The following is a 19,971-nucleotide window of genomic DNA, read 5'->3' as shown; positions in this document are numbered from 1 at the left end:
GGATACATATGTAACTATAGAGATTTGATTATAAGGTAAACAAAATGTTGGGGTATTTTATGTATATGCATAAAATAAGTATCTGCTTATGAATAATGCTTCAATATTGATTGTTATTTTGGTAACACCTAAGGCCCTATACAGGGGCGTGTAATAAAAATAGTTTAATAAATATTGTTTCATTATTATGTAATGAACCACATGCAATTTTCGTTATTTTGAAGATTTGAATCTTGATTTTCTGTATTTGAAGATCTCAACATGTTCTTCCCGATTTTCGAGCCGATCACATTTTAAAAATATAAATTATCTTTTGATTTTATACACACTTCACAACTATGTTGTCTGCTTTGTGTGACCCTAATTGGCAATAGTCCCATCTTTTAGTATATATCGACTAGCTTAGTCTATCTAGACATGTGCGTCCGTCTGTCCATTATAATTTATAAATATGATGTAGGACCAATCTGGGCAGGAAAGGGTTCTGGCCAAAGAAGACCCCTATTGTTCTTTTTATCTGTTTTCTGGTAGCTCTAGAAGCAAAAATTATGACCCGAAATTTTACACAGAAAAAGGAGTCCACCATAGAATGAGCATGGCTGTTTTGATGAAGATCGGTCAATATTTAGTGAGTTAAATCGAACCAGACTTTTGGGCGAAAAATGACGTATATATACTCCTGAAGGCCATAGACCACAGAAGATGACATTATATTTGGAATAGCGTACTAAATTAGGTATAGAATGATGTGTGTTAAGTTTCCAGAAAATCGGTTCGGATTTAGATATAGTTCCCATATATATTTTCGTCCGATTTAATGTAAATGGTGTACCAAAGTCCCTATATATCTTTCGTTTTGTAGGAAATTTGGGATATCGTGCTGAATTAAGTCTAGAATGATGTGTGCTAGTCCCTATACATCATTTGAAATTTTGCATAGCGTACCGAATTATACTCCATACTCAATTCTGTACGCTATGCAAAATTTCGAATGATGTATAGGGACTTTGGTGCACCAAAGTTAAAGTAAAGTTTCGTGAAAATCGGGTCAAATTTGGATATAGCTCCCATATAGGTTTTCGTTCGATTTGAAGTAAATGATGTTCCATGTACACGATAGGAACCAAATGTACTGAAATGAGTATAACCTTAACTGTGACATGCTTCATTGAAATTGGTTCATATTTGGATATAGCTCCTATACAAGTTTAATTCCGATTTTAAATAAATGGTGCACCAAACTCTTTATGTTTGTCAGACTGGCAAGAAATATCGCAGAACGTACCAAATTGAGGTTAAAATTACTTAATTGCGTTTTGTAGAAGTACAGACTTAGCCCATATATATTTCCGACAAACTTCGTGTTTATTGGGTTCCAAATATTCAACGGGTGTACGATATATATTTGCCTTAAATCGACTTACATAGTTTTGTCCTATTGTAATAAACGAATGATATGTTTATGGATTGATCCAATTGGTTCAGATAAAGGTCACTTATTTTAGATCATCCAATTTAATGTTAATGGTTCTTAAAAAATGCGACGCCTGTTGGAATGCCTCTGTATAATATACCCATAGTGGTGAACGGTATCATATAGTCGGCTTCGTCCGACTTTACTACTTTGTGCTCTGGTTTGTGCTCTGTTTATGAATGATGCTACAATATGGGTAATTGTGTTAACACCTAAGGCGCTTTTCAGGAAGATATAAGAAAAATAGTTTCAGAGTTATAATAAACCACATGCTTTTTTCCCTAATAAAATGGAATTTCGGTATTTCGTTGAGGCATAGTTTACTGAAATTTGGTATATTGTGTTCTTATTGGTTAAAAAATTCTCCACCAAAAATTATAAATATAGGTTCATTTTTGGGTAGCTCCCATATAAGGGTACCCCCAATTCTCGATATTTTGGGGTTCTTGAGCGCGCTTTTCCACCGAAGTCGATGTATTTTGGTATATTGTAGTGGTATATTGTAACAAATATCCCTTCCAAAAACTTTTAATATTCGCCCCTTTTAGGGGAAGTCCCCATATATATTAACAAGCCTGAATTTGACAATTTACAATGGTATACTTGAAGCTGAGGTTTGTAAGGTTATAACTCGCGAAATATGAACATATTGCATAAAATTTAAATTCATTTCTATAAAATGAAGTGTTCTTGCCAAAATCTTAAAATATTGGTAATAAATAATAATTTACGTGGAAGCTGTGATGGTGGTAATGTAAAAAAAATGGGTGAAAATGTGTTGAAGCCAACGAGTTTTTTTGTGTTCCTTCCTGATTTGTGGCTAAACTACACAACGCACGCACATGTGATCAGTGACTAAGTTGCAGAATACCCCATGGACAATATGGTTCTAATGTATGAATTCTCGATATAATCACTGCATCCACCCAAAATGGATGCTGACATTTTGAAGCCGGATTTTCGGAGTTTTTTGATTTTTTTTTATAATCAGGACGCGCATCCAGATAATGGTCCAAACTGATTATAGGATTGTAGAACTCGTGATTTTGCTTCGTTTAGTGTACATCTCATGAATGTGCTCACCGTAGCTTCTTTGCAATTGGATTCCAAAGACGAAAATTTGGTGCGTAAATTTTTAAAAGAAACCTATTTTTGGAGTCCTAATTTAAGAAGGTCCATTCAAATTCCGTGGAACCTCGCGTGATTTTAGTTTTTTTACGGATCTAATGAGCCCATCCATGTTCAATTCCGCCCAATAAAACGGCGGATATAGGTACCTTGAATGTGGGAAAAACTGCAAAAACTTATTTTGACAAATTCGCGTATATAATCGCGGATTCCTTCGAATTGATTTCACATACATTCATTCTTGTGTTATCACATTCGCGAATCTGTGTGAAAATAGGTCAAAAATATATCGATACGCGAATAATATGCGTATTTTATCAAAAATTGATTGTGGAGGCACATCCGCGGTTCTCAACCGATCCTTTTAAAATAGGTGTCCTTTTGTGTATTTTCATAGGAGATTACTGAAATCGGATGCGCATAAAAATCGTATGCATGTTGCGCCAATTGTAAGGATATTTCCTGGATTGCCTTCTATAGACAAATGATTTTGTCCTGAATGTATGAGTTTCAAATTTAAATGTTCGATGTCTTTATTACGGATGCTCAATAACAGGGACATTGCGGACAAGTAATTGTCAATTTTGTATGTACTTCGCTTGGTATCAAAAACATACAATTATCCAAGGACTTCAGTCATACATTTATGGAGGATACCAAAATAAAATTCTTCTTAAATCTCAACTGTTTATGCAGGAATGCATTCAACAATTTCATAACTGTCCTTTCAACGAGTATATACATACATAAATACATAGCTCGCGATAAAACACTTTTGAATCATTTATATTTCACTTAAGTTCTCTGCAAAGCAAACAACGCTCTCTGGCCAATTTTATTTGTTTTATGGTTTATTACGAAAATTACAAATGTTTTCATTTCATGTCCTTTTTTGCTTTTATTTAGGGTGTTTGTGTGCTCGATGTCGTTCTGGCTGTCACAGTCTCTGTTAGCATTTTTTTCTTCTTTTTTTTTCTATGACAACTTAATTGATTTAGTTGAGAACGTGACCAAGAAATTGAGAATTGCATTAAAATATTGTCATTTCAAATGTGTTTTCTTCCATCCATCCATTCCATTTGTGACAAAGATTTGTAATATTGCTTTGGGTGTTTTTTTTTTGTGAATTGCTTTGCATTACATTAAATCGTACTTATTCCTTCATGAAATAATTTAAATTATTTGTTCACAAAAATATTATTTCCAAGTGAGATTTTTGCATCCTGATTGGGGTATTTAATATGGATACGTATGTATGGCTATACGTTTCTGTATACCGTGTTCAAAATACAGGTTTAATTACATTTTAGAGTATTCAATTAATTTAATTTATTTTATTATATTTCGAAACTTTATCAACTATGCAACAGCTTTAAATCAAAAATGTCAAACTTGCCAATTTCCCAAGTAAATCCTAACAGGATGCCCCCATTCATTGTAAACTGATGAATAATTTCCAGTTAAATTCGAAAATTACAATAAATCGCAATGAAATAAAGCATACACTGAAAGTATCGGGTTTGTTGGCTGAAACTTTGCAGGATAAAGATGTTGCACAATGATGAAAAGTGGCACAATCCAAATAACACTTGCTTATTTCCAAATGAGAGGGGTCCTTCAAAAATTTAAAACAGAAAATAAATGAAATTAAGTAGAGTATTGTTATTTCCTTCACAGTTTTTTCAAAGACCCACAAAAGGCTTCGAGTTTTCAAAGAACACTTTGTCAGGGGCCCACACACGGCGTGTATTTTTTAAAGAATATTTATGCAAGACCCACACAACGCGTTGATTTTTTAAAGAATATTTTTTCAAGGATCCACACAAGACGTGAATTTTTTAAAGAATATTTTTTCAAAGACCCACACAAGGCGTGGATTTTTTAAAGAATATTTTTTTTCAAGGATCCACACAGAGCGTAGGTTTTTTAAAGAATATTTTTTCAAGGATCCACACAAGGCGTGGATTTTTTTAAAGAATATTTTCCAAGGATCCACACAGAGCGTAGGTTTTTTTGAAGAATATTTTTTCAAGGATCCACACAAGGCGTGGATTTTTTTAAAGAATATTATTTCAGGGATCCACACAGAGCGTAGGTTTTTTTAAAGAATATTTTTCCAAGGATCCACACAAGGCGTGGATTTTGTATACCCTTCACCACACTGTGGTACAGGGTATTATGTCTTTGTGCATATGTTTGTAACAGGCAAAAGGAAACGAGATAGAACATGGTTCCTTTTGAGAATATTCATAGAATTACTTTCTGAGTCGATTTACGCATGTCCGTCTGTCTGTACGTCCATGTATTTTTGTGAACAAAGCACAGGTCGCATTTATGATCCGATTTGGATGAAATTTGGCATAGGTCACTTTTTTGGCCCAAGGACGAACCCTACTGAAATTAGGAAAAATCGGTTCAAATTTAGATATAGCTCCCATATATATTTTCCTCCGATTTAATGTAAAAGATGTAATAAAGTCCCTATAAACCTCCGATGTGCACGTAATTTGGTACAGCTTAACGAGTTAGGTCGAGAATGATTTGTGTAAAGTTTCCTGAAAATCGGTTCCGATTCAGATATAGCTCCCATATATATTTTCGTCCGATTTAGTGTAAATGGTGCACCAAAGTCCCCATATATCTTTCGATTTGCACGAAATTTGGCACAGCGTAATGAGTTAGGTCTAGAATGATGTGTGTTAAGTTTCCTGAAAATCGGTTTAGATTTAGATATAGCTCCCATATATATTTTCCTCCGATTTCATGTATATGGTGCTCCAAAGTCCTATATATCATTTGATTTGCACGAAAATTGGTACAGCGTAATGAATTAGGCCTAGAATGATGTGTGTTTAGTTTCCTGAAAATCGGTTCAGATTTAGATATAGCTCCCATATATATTTTTGTCCGATTTTAGGTAAATGGTGTACCAAAGTCCCTCAATATCTTTCAGTTTTCAAGAAATTTGGCACAGCGTAAAGAATTAGGCCTGAAATCGGTTCAGATTTAGAAATAGCTTCTATATCTGACCAAATGAAAAATTTAGTATCGGTTGCAGAATGGCATGTTTATGGATCCAATTTCATTTTACTGGTCCTTTAAAAATGTTGGGATTCATCTGTTGGATATACCCAAAGTGTTGAAGGATATCATATAGTCGGCTCCGTCCGACTTTACTACTTTAAAGAATATTTTGTCAAAGATCCACACAAAAATGCCAAATTTAAGCCTTTTCCCAGAAAATGAGGCGGCGTTGTTATTAGGGACATAAATCAAATCTTAGACCAATATATCCGATTCGAAATACTAAACGTGCTAGGTGTAGTAGACTTCTAAGTAGACTACGTTTTCTATGTGCAGAGAGAGAGACTTCAGCAAAATGTATTTTTAAAACTATCGAAAACATGCTCTTATTTATAACATAGAAGACCTACATACTAAAATTATTCTAAACTAACTTTCATAAAATACCCTCGCACCATGCAGACAATATGCATTCAAACAATTATAACTTTATAAATACAACAATAACAGCAAACAGAACAAAAATATATAAACAACTAAAAACCGAAAGAAAGAAATCTGTTTTACCACGTTAGCAAATTCTCAGTTTCAGTTAAGTTTTATTTCTAGCGATGTTGTTGTTGTTCTTTTTTCACAGTCGATGTAACTGCTGCAAATACTGTTATTCTGTATTTCATTTTGTTTTCTTTTTTTCCTACACATTCGATCTAAGGAAGTAAGAAAATCGGAAGAACCACCAAAAATTTTTACGAACACCACTTGCTACTTGCTACAAAACAATCTGTTTCCTATACCTAAAAAGGGCAAAATATTTACAAGCCCTGGCAGCAACAAATTCGAAGTGAAAAAGTGCAGAATAAACATGAAAACTTGCAACTTGTGTTCGTTCTCCATTCTTTCCTTCGTTGTCTATTATGTGCAGTCAAGTTGAACAACACGAAAATAACTTAAATTTGTGTAACATCGTGTAGTGGATGGGGCGGAGAAAGTGGGAGGCGTAGGCGAACTGAAACTGAAACTGTTTCTCTTGACTTGAAATATCATAAACTTATGGTAAGTTGGAGTATCATTACATTTTGACAGGCCAGGCCAAAAAATAATTTATAAATTGTCTAACAGCAACTGACGCACAGATACCAAAGTGCATTTGCTGTAGTCCAAAAAATAGTTACAACAAAGAAAATATTTCAAGGCAATGTTGTTTTTGTCTTCATGAATTAATGTTATAGAAATTAATTTAAGAAAATAGTTCCGGGAAATCACCAGACGTTGCGCATCTCTGAGGATAATGTTAAACTACTAACCTATATTCAAAATGACCGACGAAAATATTGTGAACCCTCCTATAACTATAACATTAAAATTGCCAAAAATGTGGCAATAAATGTTTATGATGGCTAACCAAAACAGCGACCCATATCATCTATATTTTGCAAAGACAGGTCTAACCCCCAACAATCCGGAATGCAAGACTACAGCCATTTCTATGAAAATATAGCTCCATGAACCCAGAATGCTTAAACTTTAAAAATATTGAAAATAATTGTTAACTATGCAACAACTTAGAACGCTGCTAAAACCTTGCTTAAAAACAAAAAAAACCCATATCAGACTGAAATTGTTGTAAAAATTGATCCTTCAAAAACCCACGTAAATCTTGGGAAAACATTTTTTGAAAAGCCCAGGTCCCTCCTTCATCTCAATTTTGGACACTGTCCACCCCGCGGTGTCACCTGGGCTATTTTCATCAACCGTTTAATTAGTGAGCTGATATGTGCCGCAAGTTCACCCATAAGAACTACAAAAAAAAAAAAAAAATGGGTTGAGGCATCGGGTTAGTTGTCCACTCCTAATAAAACTCCTACTCCACACTCCTAAATTGATCATGTTGTGATAGACGGAAAGCATTCATTCAGTGTTTTAGACGTTCGATCGATCTTGTTGCAGCCAAGGTTCGCAGCAAAGGTGCGATCTAACATAACACGGAAACTCGACGTCGAAAAGCTGCAACCACAACAGCTAGCAGAAGCCTACTCTGCTCAACTTACATACCTATTTGTCGAAAGCACTCCTTGTCCCGATAATAATATAGATGCACAGTGGAAAAGATTTACCACCCTCCCTACAAGCTGCAGCAAAAGCAACACAAAAGTACCAAAGACCACCATAAAGAAACCTGTGGTACGATCAAGAGTGTCGTAATGCTACAGATGTGAAAAACGCAGCGTATAGAGCAACCCTGCAGACAGTAGCAACACGTAATGTAATGGAGAATTATCGGGAGAAAAGGAGAGAGGAGAAACGTATTTTCAGAAAAAAGAAGAAAGAACAAAAAAAAAAACGTGGGCGGGGGCAAGGAGTCAGAACGAAGTCTGAAAATTTTAACAAACACTTCCTCCTGTAGAGATATGGAAGGAATCCTGGTTACAGATACAGACAGTGTGTTGAGGATCTGGTAGGAACATTTTGAAAAACTTCTGGTATCAAATGGTCGCGGTGAAGAAGATATCCCAGAAACAATAAGAGATGACGGTATATAGTGTATACCACCGAGACAAGATGAGATCAGAATAGCAATCAATCCGCTGTAGAATAATAAAGCAGCAGGTGCCTATGGGTTACCAGCCGAAATATTCAAAAATGGTGGTCAGATGATGGTCAGGAGCATGCACCAGCTGATTAGTACCATAGCAATGCGGCTTGCAAAACCACCATTGTCCAGATTTTCACCCTGCGCCAAAAGCGGCATTTGACAGCCCTATCCGTTTAGAGGTGTTTAAAGTCATGTCTGCGTTTGCTATTCCTGCAAAATTAATTCGGCTATGCCGGATAACTTTAATTGGCACAAGATCAGCATTTTAAGTCGGAAGGGACCTTCTATACCGAACGGAAAAGCTGGAAAGGATCATACGAGAGGAAAAGGTGAAATGACACTCTGTACACCAAACAACACATGTTAATCGCCTACGTCGATGACATCGACATAATGGGTCGAACATTGAGAGCGGTAATTGCCACCTTTGAAGAAATGGAGAAGGAGTCTACTAAAGTGGGTCTGGCAGTAGAAGAGAGAGAAGACCATGATACCATATGCTATCAATGCGCAAGACGTCTAGTATATTCGGACCAACTGTGGAACTTGAAAATACAGCTTCGAGTTAGTAAAATATTTTATATACCTTGGTATCGCCATAAATAAAACTAATGACAACAGTTTTAAAATTCGGAGAAGTATAGATGAGGAGCTCTTGGAGTATTTGACAGAAAAACTCTTCGAAAGATCTACGGGCGGATCTGCTTCAACGCCGTTGAATGAACCATGAGTTGAACCATCTATTCTCGGACATCTGCATTGTTAGACATATTAAGCTGTAGCGACTACGTTGGCTAGGTCATGTTGTGAGAATGGATGAATATTCCCCAGCTCAAAAGGCACATAAACGCGAGACAGCTGATGGCTCACACAGAAGATGAAGGCCACGAGTTAGATGGAAAGATCAAGTGGAAGACAACATTGACGAACATGATCTTTCAAATTGGAGGAGATGCGCACAAGACCGACGCGTTCCTTGTTTAGAGTATTCGTAAGCATAACTTATAAACATGGGTTTTAAATCACCTTCTGGCCAAACAAAACGACGCTGTGTGAGAGCTAGCATTTTGGTGGCTTTCTTCGAAGTGGATCAAGTGGTTTGTTTCGATTTTCAAATTGTGCAGAATCCAACGATTAAGACGTTTTTTGATCAATTGTTCATGCAACATAGAATGTATGTATCGTCGAAATATCCGTTTTAGACAATTTAGAGTCGATTTAGCAATGTTAGTACGTTTGGTCAATATGTTCAAATAATGTCAGTATCATATCAAAATTATGTTTGAATATGGAACCCCAAAGGGTCGCCACTTATAGTGCCTCCTTAATTTTGTCCAAACTTTGTACATTGTAATATTTATAGAATTTATAGATCGATTTTGGTACTCTTATCCAAAAGCCAATCATTATTCTTTACTTCGTCTTTTGTAGGTGATGATAAGCTAATATTGATGCAGTTTCAGCTTTTACTCACCTGCTTACATTAATTATAATTAAACGTAAGCCATACCACATTCCACAGCATCGCAGGATAATAATCGATATCGGTAAAACAAAAGTAATTTTTCAAAAAAAATCTGTGGTTAATTATCGAAGCTGATTTCATGAACCTGATAATAAATTCTCTTTTTTCTTCCCACCCGACCGAATTACTTAACTCAGTTAATATACAGCAAATAGCCATAATTAAAAACTCTTTATGTGAAATTTATTGTGCATTGGCGGTTATCAATAACTCATTCACTAAAAATGTGTTTACCAATACAAACGAAGAGCTACAAAATGCAAGAAAATTGATTTTTAATATAGTTCCGAATGCCAAAGTTATCGCCGTACGTAGTCGACGCCGTCATCATCATTTTTGTTTGCATTTGGAAATCCGCAAAAATAATTTTTCTTCAATGGTATTTTAAATAAAATATTCATTCATTCTCTCACTTCATTCTGTCCAATAGAAATGCACGGCATAACTGACCATGCAGGCGAACCATGTGCATCAAAATGTATGTATGCATGTGTGTTTGGCAATTAATAAATCTGTGTAATCATAATTTTAATTATCCTGTTGATTTAATCGATTTCAATTATCCACTACGAGAGAGAGAGAGAGAGGAGGAGTGTTTGTGTGTGGACTTGGTCGAACGTGTTGATATATTCTACAAAATTCCATGGCAAAGGCAATAATTGTAAAAACCAATGCCATTACAACAACACCAGGAACTAGCTTTACATCAACAGATTGCATCAGAAACAACAACAACTACAACACCATCAGTCAAATACCAATCTATGCAAAATAAACATATTCAAATATTTGCATGTTCGAACGAAAAATTCATCGCGTTTGATTCGAAAATGTACACATTTGATTGATTGTCGTTATTGTTGTTGTTGGAGGCATGATGTTTAATATTTCGTTTTGGATACTATCGTTTTTCATAAGAGTGATTAAAATAATAAGTGAACATGTTTACTTCATTGCAGTTATTTTGAATCAATTCCTGAGAGTGGAAATATGTCTACTGTCGGAGAGTGTAATCATATTATTATTATTTAAAACTTCGAATATGGAGAATATGGAATTATTACTTCTGGTATATCCTCCAACAAATTATAAAATGTATCACCAATAGTAAGACGGTTCGAACCGATTATTTGGTAACCTACGCCACTACCACTTAACTTTAACTTTCTGCGGGGCTTAATTTCGAGCTGAGGAGTTAATATTAAAATTCTATAACATATTTAGTATATATTAAACATCTTACATCAAGAGAATTGATATCAGATTAAAGGTCTTATCCGAAGCATGTCTTCTGGACTGAATAAATAACAAATACGAACCCTTGAGGCTTCACATACTTACAACATATTTGTGTAGGTTATAAATATATATTAGTATTCGAAGCATTCGGTTCGAATTCTTCTGATACTTACCAAAAGGTCAATATTTTATACAATTTCAACATTCATATGTTTGGAGTAGATGTTCTTATCCCAATATTTTACATCATTAAATTCACAGACATCGTAAAAACATAATATCATATAAAATAAAGGTCTTGTCTTCACCATACTATTAATTATACCCTACACAACTATGTCGTCAGGGTATTATAGCTTTGTGCAGCCCCAAAAGTTTGTAATGCCGCGAAATAATGGTCTTAGACCCACCTTTAAGTATGCCGATCGTCATATCTCGACTAGCTGAGTCGAGATATGACAAACACCGCGAATTTTTGCATGGAGATGTAGATCGGACCAAAGAATAAGTATGTCTATTTTGATATAGATCAATCAATATTTAGCGGGTCAAATGGACCCTGACTTTTGTGTAAAAAATTACAAAATTTGTATTCTATGGCGTATATATTTGCCCCTGAATGTCTTAGACCGGGAAGTTGATAGTATGTTCAAGAGGAGTTGTTGACATTTAAATGTATACCAATTATATGGTCGTATGTATAGGGATGTGGGAGTTACACATAAATATTTACGGGTGCTTACGTACTGAGATATTATTTGGATCGCTTTGAAATTTTCCATGAGATTTCAGTTATGGTCAAGGACAACGCCTACAATTTTCGGTGATGATCACATAATCATTTTGGGATAAAATGGACCGAAAGCATATTTTTTTTTTTTTTTTTTTTTTTGAGTCGATCTATAGGCCGCAATTGAAAGCCGAACATCACAACACAACCCACGGTAAAGGGAATATGGACAAGTAATTAGAAGGACTGAATATTAGTAATATTCGGAAAATATGTCAGTGTAAGGAAAAGGTGCTGTTGACCTTTAATCGGCAAGGCGGTGCAAATATCAGAAATATTGCCCAGGCTCGAAATAAACATCAGCAGAAAGTTAGAGTTCCGTGATAGTTGTGTAGGGTATCCTATGGTCGGCCCCGTCTGACTATACTGCTCCGCTCACTGGTTTAGATTTGCCTTTTAATTTGTACTTAATTACATAGCTGGCTTGTTACAGAACGGTTGTTCCATAAGTCGAGCTTAAAAAAGATTTCCAAGCGCGTCGGTCTTGTGCGCAGCTCCTCCAATTTGAAAGACCATGTTCCGAGATGTTGTCTTCTACTTGGTCTTTCCATCTAATTCGTTGCCTTCCCCTGGGTGAACCAGCAGTAGGCTCGCTTTTATATGCCTTTTGAGCTCGATATACACCGTCGACGCAGATCGGCGCGTACATCTCTATAGTTGTCACATATCGTCTTGTCGCCTTTTATGTGCACGGGACACAGGATGCTGAGGTTTCAATCATTAGGTATGTATTCTTCTAGCCAAATAGTACTAATCAGCTCGTACATACTCTTGACTAGCATCAGATAATTCCCCATCGTATTATGTGTTGCCACTGTCTGCAGGGTTGCCTTGTACGCTGAGTTTCTCGCCTCAATAGCATTACGACACTCCTGATCGTACCACGGCTTTCTAGATGGTGGTTATTGGTACACAAATGTTACTTTTGCTGCAGTTTGTATGGAGTGCGCAATTCTTTGCCATTGTGCTGCTATATTATTATCGGGACAAGGAGAGCTTTCGTCAATCAAGTGGGTAGGTTGAGCGGAGTAGGCTTCTGCTACATGTTGTGTTTGCAGCTTTTCGACGTCGAGTTTTCGTGTTGTGTTAGTTCGCAGCTTTGCTGATACATTAAGACGAGTGCTAACCTTGGCTGCTACAAGGTAGTGGTCCGAATTAATATTCGCTCCTCGGATTGATCGAAAGTCTGGGTAAATATTGAGCGATTATCATGAAAAGAGTCAGGTTTGTTTACTTGTCAGATCCATTTCTCTGTGTAAAATTTCGTGATGTTCTTTTATAATTGCTGCATCTAGAGTGACACAAATAAAGTTGTTGGTCCATTTCATCCCCTAAATATTAATCGATCATTACCAAAGCAATAAGGGTCTTCATTGACTAGAAACATCCTACATTCATTCATGACAATTTATTTATAACTGTTGCATGTGTCGTGTTACAAATCATAAGGGATAGACGATGGACACACATGTCTAGATCGGCTCATTTAGTCGAGATATGACGACCGGTATACTAAAAGGTGGGTCTAGGACCAACAACGTTACAAACTCTAAGGAGTTATTAAATAAAAAAACTTCATTGCAGAAAGTTTTCAATGGCTCCCACCAAAGTCCCGCCTAATTATCGTTAATTGAACTTCTCACTTACAACATACATACACTGGTAGAAAATTTTTTGTATGGATACCTCTTGGTTGTGTGTTTTAAATGTAAATTCAAAATTATCGACCTTGTCAACTCTAGTAGTATACTTCAAATATTCTACAAACGATAACACAAATACTTACATATATATTTTTGTAAATCAATGATGTTAATTATTATCCGGCACATAATTTGTAAAAGTAAATATTACAAGAAATATTTACAAACACTAAAAATGAAAATACGCTTAATGGAGAACAAATTGTTTGTAAAATTACGGTCGCTTTCATTTGCATCAATGCCATAATAAATGTGTCGGTGTGTGTAGTATGTGTTTGTTCGTTGTGATATCCTGGATATACACCTTCGAACAGAAAATTCCAGCATGCCCATGAATGATAGGCATGTTTTGCTCTCACACATTGCATGCTGAGTGCAAATGGGAGGCATTTTCAAATATTTTTGGTAAATTATTATAACGTTTTTATTCGACTATCATAAGGACCACATACACAGGAATAATCACACACACACACATTGACATTTATTTTACCAGCTAGCCAACCAACCATTCCATTTCGTTCACACACAAAATTGTTTCACAAGGACCAATTTGCATGTAACCAGGTTCCAAGGTTTTAATGGCAAATACACATACATTCTATACGGAATGTATATTTGTGAGCGTGTGTGCATGGTCTTTGGTTATAATGTTCATTGCAAAGGACATCATATAGCCGATGTTGGTGAGTGCTGAAATCTGTGCTCTCCAGAAATTTTTGTAAATGAATTGCAATTATTGTCGACAGGATATTTCAATAAATGAATCTGTATCTCATATCCACAGTTACACAAACACACTCATACACAGCTATATGTGTTATTGACGGGAACCATATGCACCTACATACCATAGAGAAAGATATAGATGTGTATATTTTATTATAACTGACTGCAATAGCAACACATGGTCAAAGCTTTTACATGAATTTTGGTTTAGTTGGGTACGAGTGTGAAAGTGAATATCTTGCACAGTGGGTTGTGCTTTGATTTTTTAAAAATATTTTTTTCGAAGATTCCAGCAGGCGTGGTTTTTTATGAATATTTTTTTTTTTTTAATTCAAAGAAACGTGAGAATGAATTTTTAACCCTTCACCACACTGTGGTAGAGGGTATTATGTCTTTGTGCATATATTCATATAATCACTTTCTAAGTCGATTTATGCATGTCCGTCCGTCTGTCTGTCCATTTAAAATTGTAAACAAAGTACAGGTCGCATTTATGATTCGAATTGAATGAAAATTGGCACAAAAATTGGGAAAAATCGGTTCAGATTTAGAAATAGCTCCACATATATATTTTCATCCAAATTCCTTAAAAAAAATTTGCACGAAATTTGGCACAGCCTTCTGAATTCAGCCTAGACTGATGTGTGCACAGTTTAATAAAAATCGGTTCAGATGTAGATATAGCTTCCATATATATTTTCGTCCAATTTAAGGTAAATAGTGCACCAAAGTGCCTATAGATCTTTCGATTTGCACTAATTTTGACACAGCGTACTGAATTAAGCCTAGAATGATGTGTGCTACGTTTCGGGAAAATCGGTTTAGATTTAGATAAAACTCCCATATATATTCTCGCCCGATTTAAGGTAAATGGTGCACCAAATTCACTATATGTCTTGCACATCGTACTGAATTAAGTCTGGAATGATGTGTTATTAGTTTCGTGAAAATCGGTTCAGATTTAGATATAACTCCCATATATATTTTCGTTCGATTAAATGTACAACAACGTATCAAATTGAGACTAGAATGAAGTTATTGCGTTTTGTTGAAATTGGGGCAGATGCAGACATAGCTTCCATATATATTTCGAACGGCTACCTGATTAAGATTAAATTTAGAACAGTGCGGCATACCGAATAGCTCGTATCAAGTGTGCTATAAATCGATTTACATTAATTTGTGTTATTGTACGCAAACGACTCTAAATCTGCCCAAAATGAAATGAAACTTAGCATAGGTTTCAGAATATATGTACGGATTGATGTTAGTCGGCTCAGTCCGACTTTACTACTTTCCTTATTGGTTTTAATTATTTTTCTTAGGATTTTTGGATTTTCGTTAGGATTGGATTTTTTAAAAGTATTCTTTCTATGACTTTCTTGGGCGTGGATTTTTTTAAATAATTTTTCTATGATTTTCTTAGGCGTGGTTTTTTAAAAATATTTTTTCTGTGATTTTCTTAGGTGTGTATTTTTTAAAAATAGGAACTGCCTCATCTGCTGGCGCAAGTACCCATGCTTCAAATCCATATAACAGCACGGGTAGTATCAGCGTCTTGTAGAGTGTGAAGTGTCTGGCGGAAGGTGACCTTGTTTCAAAACTGCTTACTTAGACCATAGTAGCATCTGTTGGCCATCACAATCCTTCTCCGAATTTCAAAACTGATGTCATTCGTTTCATTCATGGCGGTACCAAGGTATATAAAATCTTTAACTAACTCGAAGGTGGACTACTGGACGTCTTGCGCGTTGATACCATCAGCTTAGTCTTCTCTCCGTTTACTGCCAGACCCACTTTGGCAGACTCTTTCTTAATTTGTACAAAGGTTGATGTCATCGGCGTAGGCGAGAAGCATGTGTTGTTTGGTGTACAGAGTGCCATTTCTGCTCACCTTTGCGTCTCGATTGACCTTTTCCAGCAGGATGTTAAACAGGTCACACGACAAACTGTCACCTTGTCTGAATCCTCGTTCGGTATTGAAGGGCTCCGATAGGTCTTTTCCGACTTTAATTGCTGACCTTGTGCTACATAAAGTCATCCTGCATAGCCGTATTAATTTTGCAGGAATGCCGAACGAAGACACCTCTGAACGGATAACGGATAAGGCTGTCGAATGCGGCTTTATAGTCGACGAGTAGGTGGTATGTGTCGATGTGTTTTTCGTGGGTCTTTTCCAGGATTTGGCGCAGAGTGAGAATATTTTTTTTTTTTTTTTGCTGCCATGAAGTCAATCAACCTAATGCTGTTGTTTCTTCGTGAAGGCTGAATTTTCCGACGGTGGGTCCAAAAATATTTTCACTTCTGATTTTTGCATTAAAATCTCCTAGCAGAATTTTAATGTCATGGCCAAGGCATGTTTCTAGGCGCTCATAGAATATATCTTTGGTCTGCTCATCATTGTCTTCAGTCGAAGCATGGGCGCAAATAAGACTTAACCATAAATCCGCAGCCAAATTTATGTCTCGTAGATTTTTTAAAAATATGTTTTCAATGAGTTTGCTAAGTCGTGGATTCAAAAATTTGTTTTCAATGATTTTCCGAAGTCGTGGAGTTTTTAGAATATTGTTTTGTATCACTGTGACGTCGTATCCTCCATACTTCTCTCAAAGCATTTATTTTAGCTTGTCGTCGTCGCAGTGTCTACATATGTTTGTATTAAACTGTCCAATATTGTGTATTTACAACTATTACTGCCAGTGTATACCCGAACCGATGGCCAATGGTGTATCTCTCTGTGTGTTGTCCGTCTGTCACATAGTCCTTGCCACTGTTGCTTGTTTTGCCTGTGGTTTCCACATAAAAATGCTAAAAGGATATTTTTGAGGGCATCCACTCAAACATTCAGAAATTGCATCGATATTCATTCGATATACAATCACACACACACACTTTCACATATCTCCACTTACCCATATGAAAGTCGACACATGTTTATGTTTGGATGTGTGTGTGGGTGAAGGCGTTTAAAATGCAGATTTAATCGTCTGCAATAATATTATTTTTGTCAAATTTGCATATCTCTGGCCACATGCACGGACACTTGTTGGTCAAACAAATGACAATTACAATAACAAACAACCACAACATGGGCAACAACAACAACATCGGAATTAAAATTACAATAACGACAAGACAAGGTCATCAATAGCCCACAACTGGGGACAATAATTTTTGGTAAACACTTTATTATTTGGCATTCGTATAACTATTTGAGATTTGTAATTATTTATACTTTTTAATTATGATTTTGCAATCATATGTGTGTGAGTGTGAATGTGTTTGAGACAGTTGTTGGCTAATGTATTTGAAAAATACACAAATGCATTATATTCTTAAAATATGAAAGTCAAATTGGTATTGGGTGTCATCTCATGGAATTTGAAATATTTTTTTTAGGTTTTTTATATGGAACATTTTAAAATGTATATATAAAAATTAATTAAACTAGTGTTCGATCACCTGATCCAGATTACTGTTAGGCAGACAATTTATTATGGTAATATCCATTTCTTGTCTTTGACCACCCTTATGGGTGAGATTTCTTTAGAATATTTGGAAGTCAACAAATTATATTTAGTTTTAAAAAATTAAGACGAAATATAACTAAAAGGACTCGAGATAGAAGGAGGATATGTGTTACAAAAATGACTCCAGACATGTCAACATAAACATAACCTGCAATTGACTCGAAAAGGATATTCATATTTTTAAACTTCATACCAGTAAAAAATCACCGAATCATAACTCCAAAATTTGACCTACGGCGAATTTGCCGTTCTTTAGCACTTTCAAAAAGAATCTCCCCTTAGACCATGACCTCGATTTTTTGTCACTGAACTATCGAAGCACTCTGAAGTACCTCACAGAATTGCCTATCATATCAAGCTTGACAGTTGCCAAATGTCATTGGAAGAAGAATACCTCCAGCGCTTCCATAGGAAGAAAAATACTTGCAGCTCTTCCACATGAGGCAAAATACTTGCAGCTCTCCTATAGGAAGAATAAGTCCTATAGCTCTACTATAGGATATCGCATACCTGCAGCTCTTCCACGGGAAGAATAATGGAAGTATGGAGAGTGGAGGTATTCTCCAATAAGAAGAAGAATACCCTCAGCTCTCCCATAGGAAGAAAAATACTTGCAGCTCTCCTATAGGAAGAAGAATACCTGCAATTGTTCTACAGGAAGAAAAATACTTGCAGCTCTCCTATAAGAGGGAAAATACCCCAGCTACAGAAGAATACCTGCAGCTCTTCCACAGGAGAAAAAAATACTTGCAGTTCTCCTATAGGAAGAAGAAGACCTATAGCTCTACTATAGGATATCGCATACCTGCAGCTCTCCTGCAGGTCTTCCCCTTCTACGGGAACCATCAGTAGGCTCATTTTTATATGCCTTTTGAGCTGGGGCATTGTCATTCATCCGCACAACATGGCCTAGCCACCGTAGTCGCTGCAGCTCAATACGACTGACTATGTCGATTCGGAAAATATGCCAGAGTAAAAATGGGGAACTGTTGACCTATAATCGGCCAAGAGGGTGCAAATATCGCTAAATATTGTTCAGGCTCGGAATATAGATTAGAGATACGTGGTAGTTGAGTTCGGCCTCGTCCGATTATACTGCTCACTGGTTTCAACTAAATGTGTCGGTAATGTTCTAGCTATATTTACATTTTAGTTTGTTTAGTCTTTGAGGCAGCTTATTCTTGATATGGGACGGAAGTAGATACGGGAATTATGTCTTTATCTGAATATATTCGAAGTTTCATCACAATTTGATAATAAATATCACTTGTACTTTGTTTAAGATTTCTGATCTTATGTGAGTTAGATACAGCTATATCCAATTTTTACGTAAATATAGTAAGGATTATTATATAAATTCTCACAACTCCTTCTACATTCCTGTAAAATTTGTTCGTTCCTTACTGGTTATTAAAATATTAATTAAATTATTTATAGAATCTTCGAAATTATAAGTCCCATAAATTATCATAATACGAATTACATTACACCTGGCCTTGTCATTACAATTTGTTCAATGATGCGTATAAGTACTTGTTAACACTTATACGCACCATGTTACCAGTACGTAAACTTGTTAAAAAAAATCATATCAAAATTAAGTGTAATTCTTTTTAATTAAAAGCGATTATGTTCATTTTGACTTTTTAACGACATCTATTTGTTAAACACGAGTAAAAGGTCTGTTCATTCTTTGCTGTCATCATCATCTCCATCATTGTTGAATAAACTGCGAGCACTTATTACATTTTTGTCGTCAAAAACTTTCTTTCTTTCTTTGGCGTTTCTAAGAAAATATATATATTTTTTTAATTTTCAAGTTTTATTGCACATATCGCCCAAATGAAAGAAACTTCAAACAAAGAAGAGAATAATGGGTGCGCTAAATTGTTAGAACAACTTTTATAAAGTACGCTTAAGTGACATGGTATACTAGAGGGCCAAGCTTGTAAGATAGGAGCTACCACCGACATAATGCAGGCAAGAACAAAGCATACATAATCACCCGTATCTTGTTACCGTTACCAGTTTTCTTGTTATTTTCTTCGAACAGGACAACATTCACTTGTACGAGAAAGAGTATGTAAAACATTTTCTGTTGTTAAGGAATATTAAAATTCCTTGGGTTGGAAAGCTTTTGACATAAATTAAATTAGTTTAACTAGATGGCTTACAACAAAAAGGGTTACATGAACTTATCTTTTTTAAACAAGTCGTAACGACATTAAATGACTTG

Source organism: Musca vetustissima, unplaced genomic scaffold, assembly GCF_032173495.1.
Source record: "Musca vetustissima isolate MV318-11 ecotype Yass unplaced genomic scaffold, APGP_CSIRO_Mvet_v1 utg33277, whole genome shotgun sequence".
NCBI lineage: Eukaryota > Metazoa > Arthropoda > Insecta > Diptera > Muscidae > Musca > Musca vetustissima.
Note: the sequence above shows the minus strand (reverse complement) of the source record.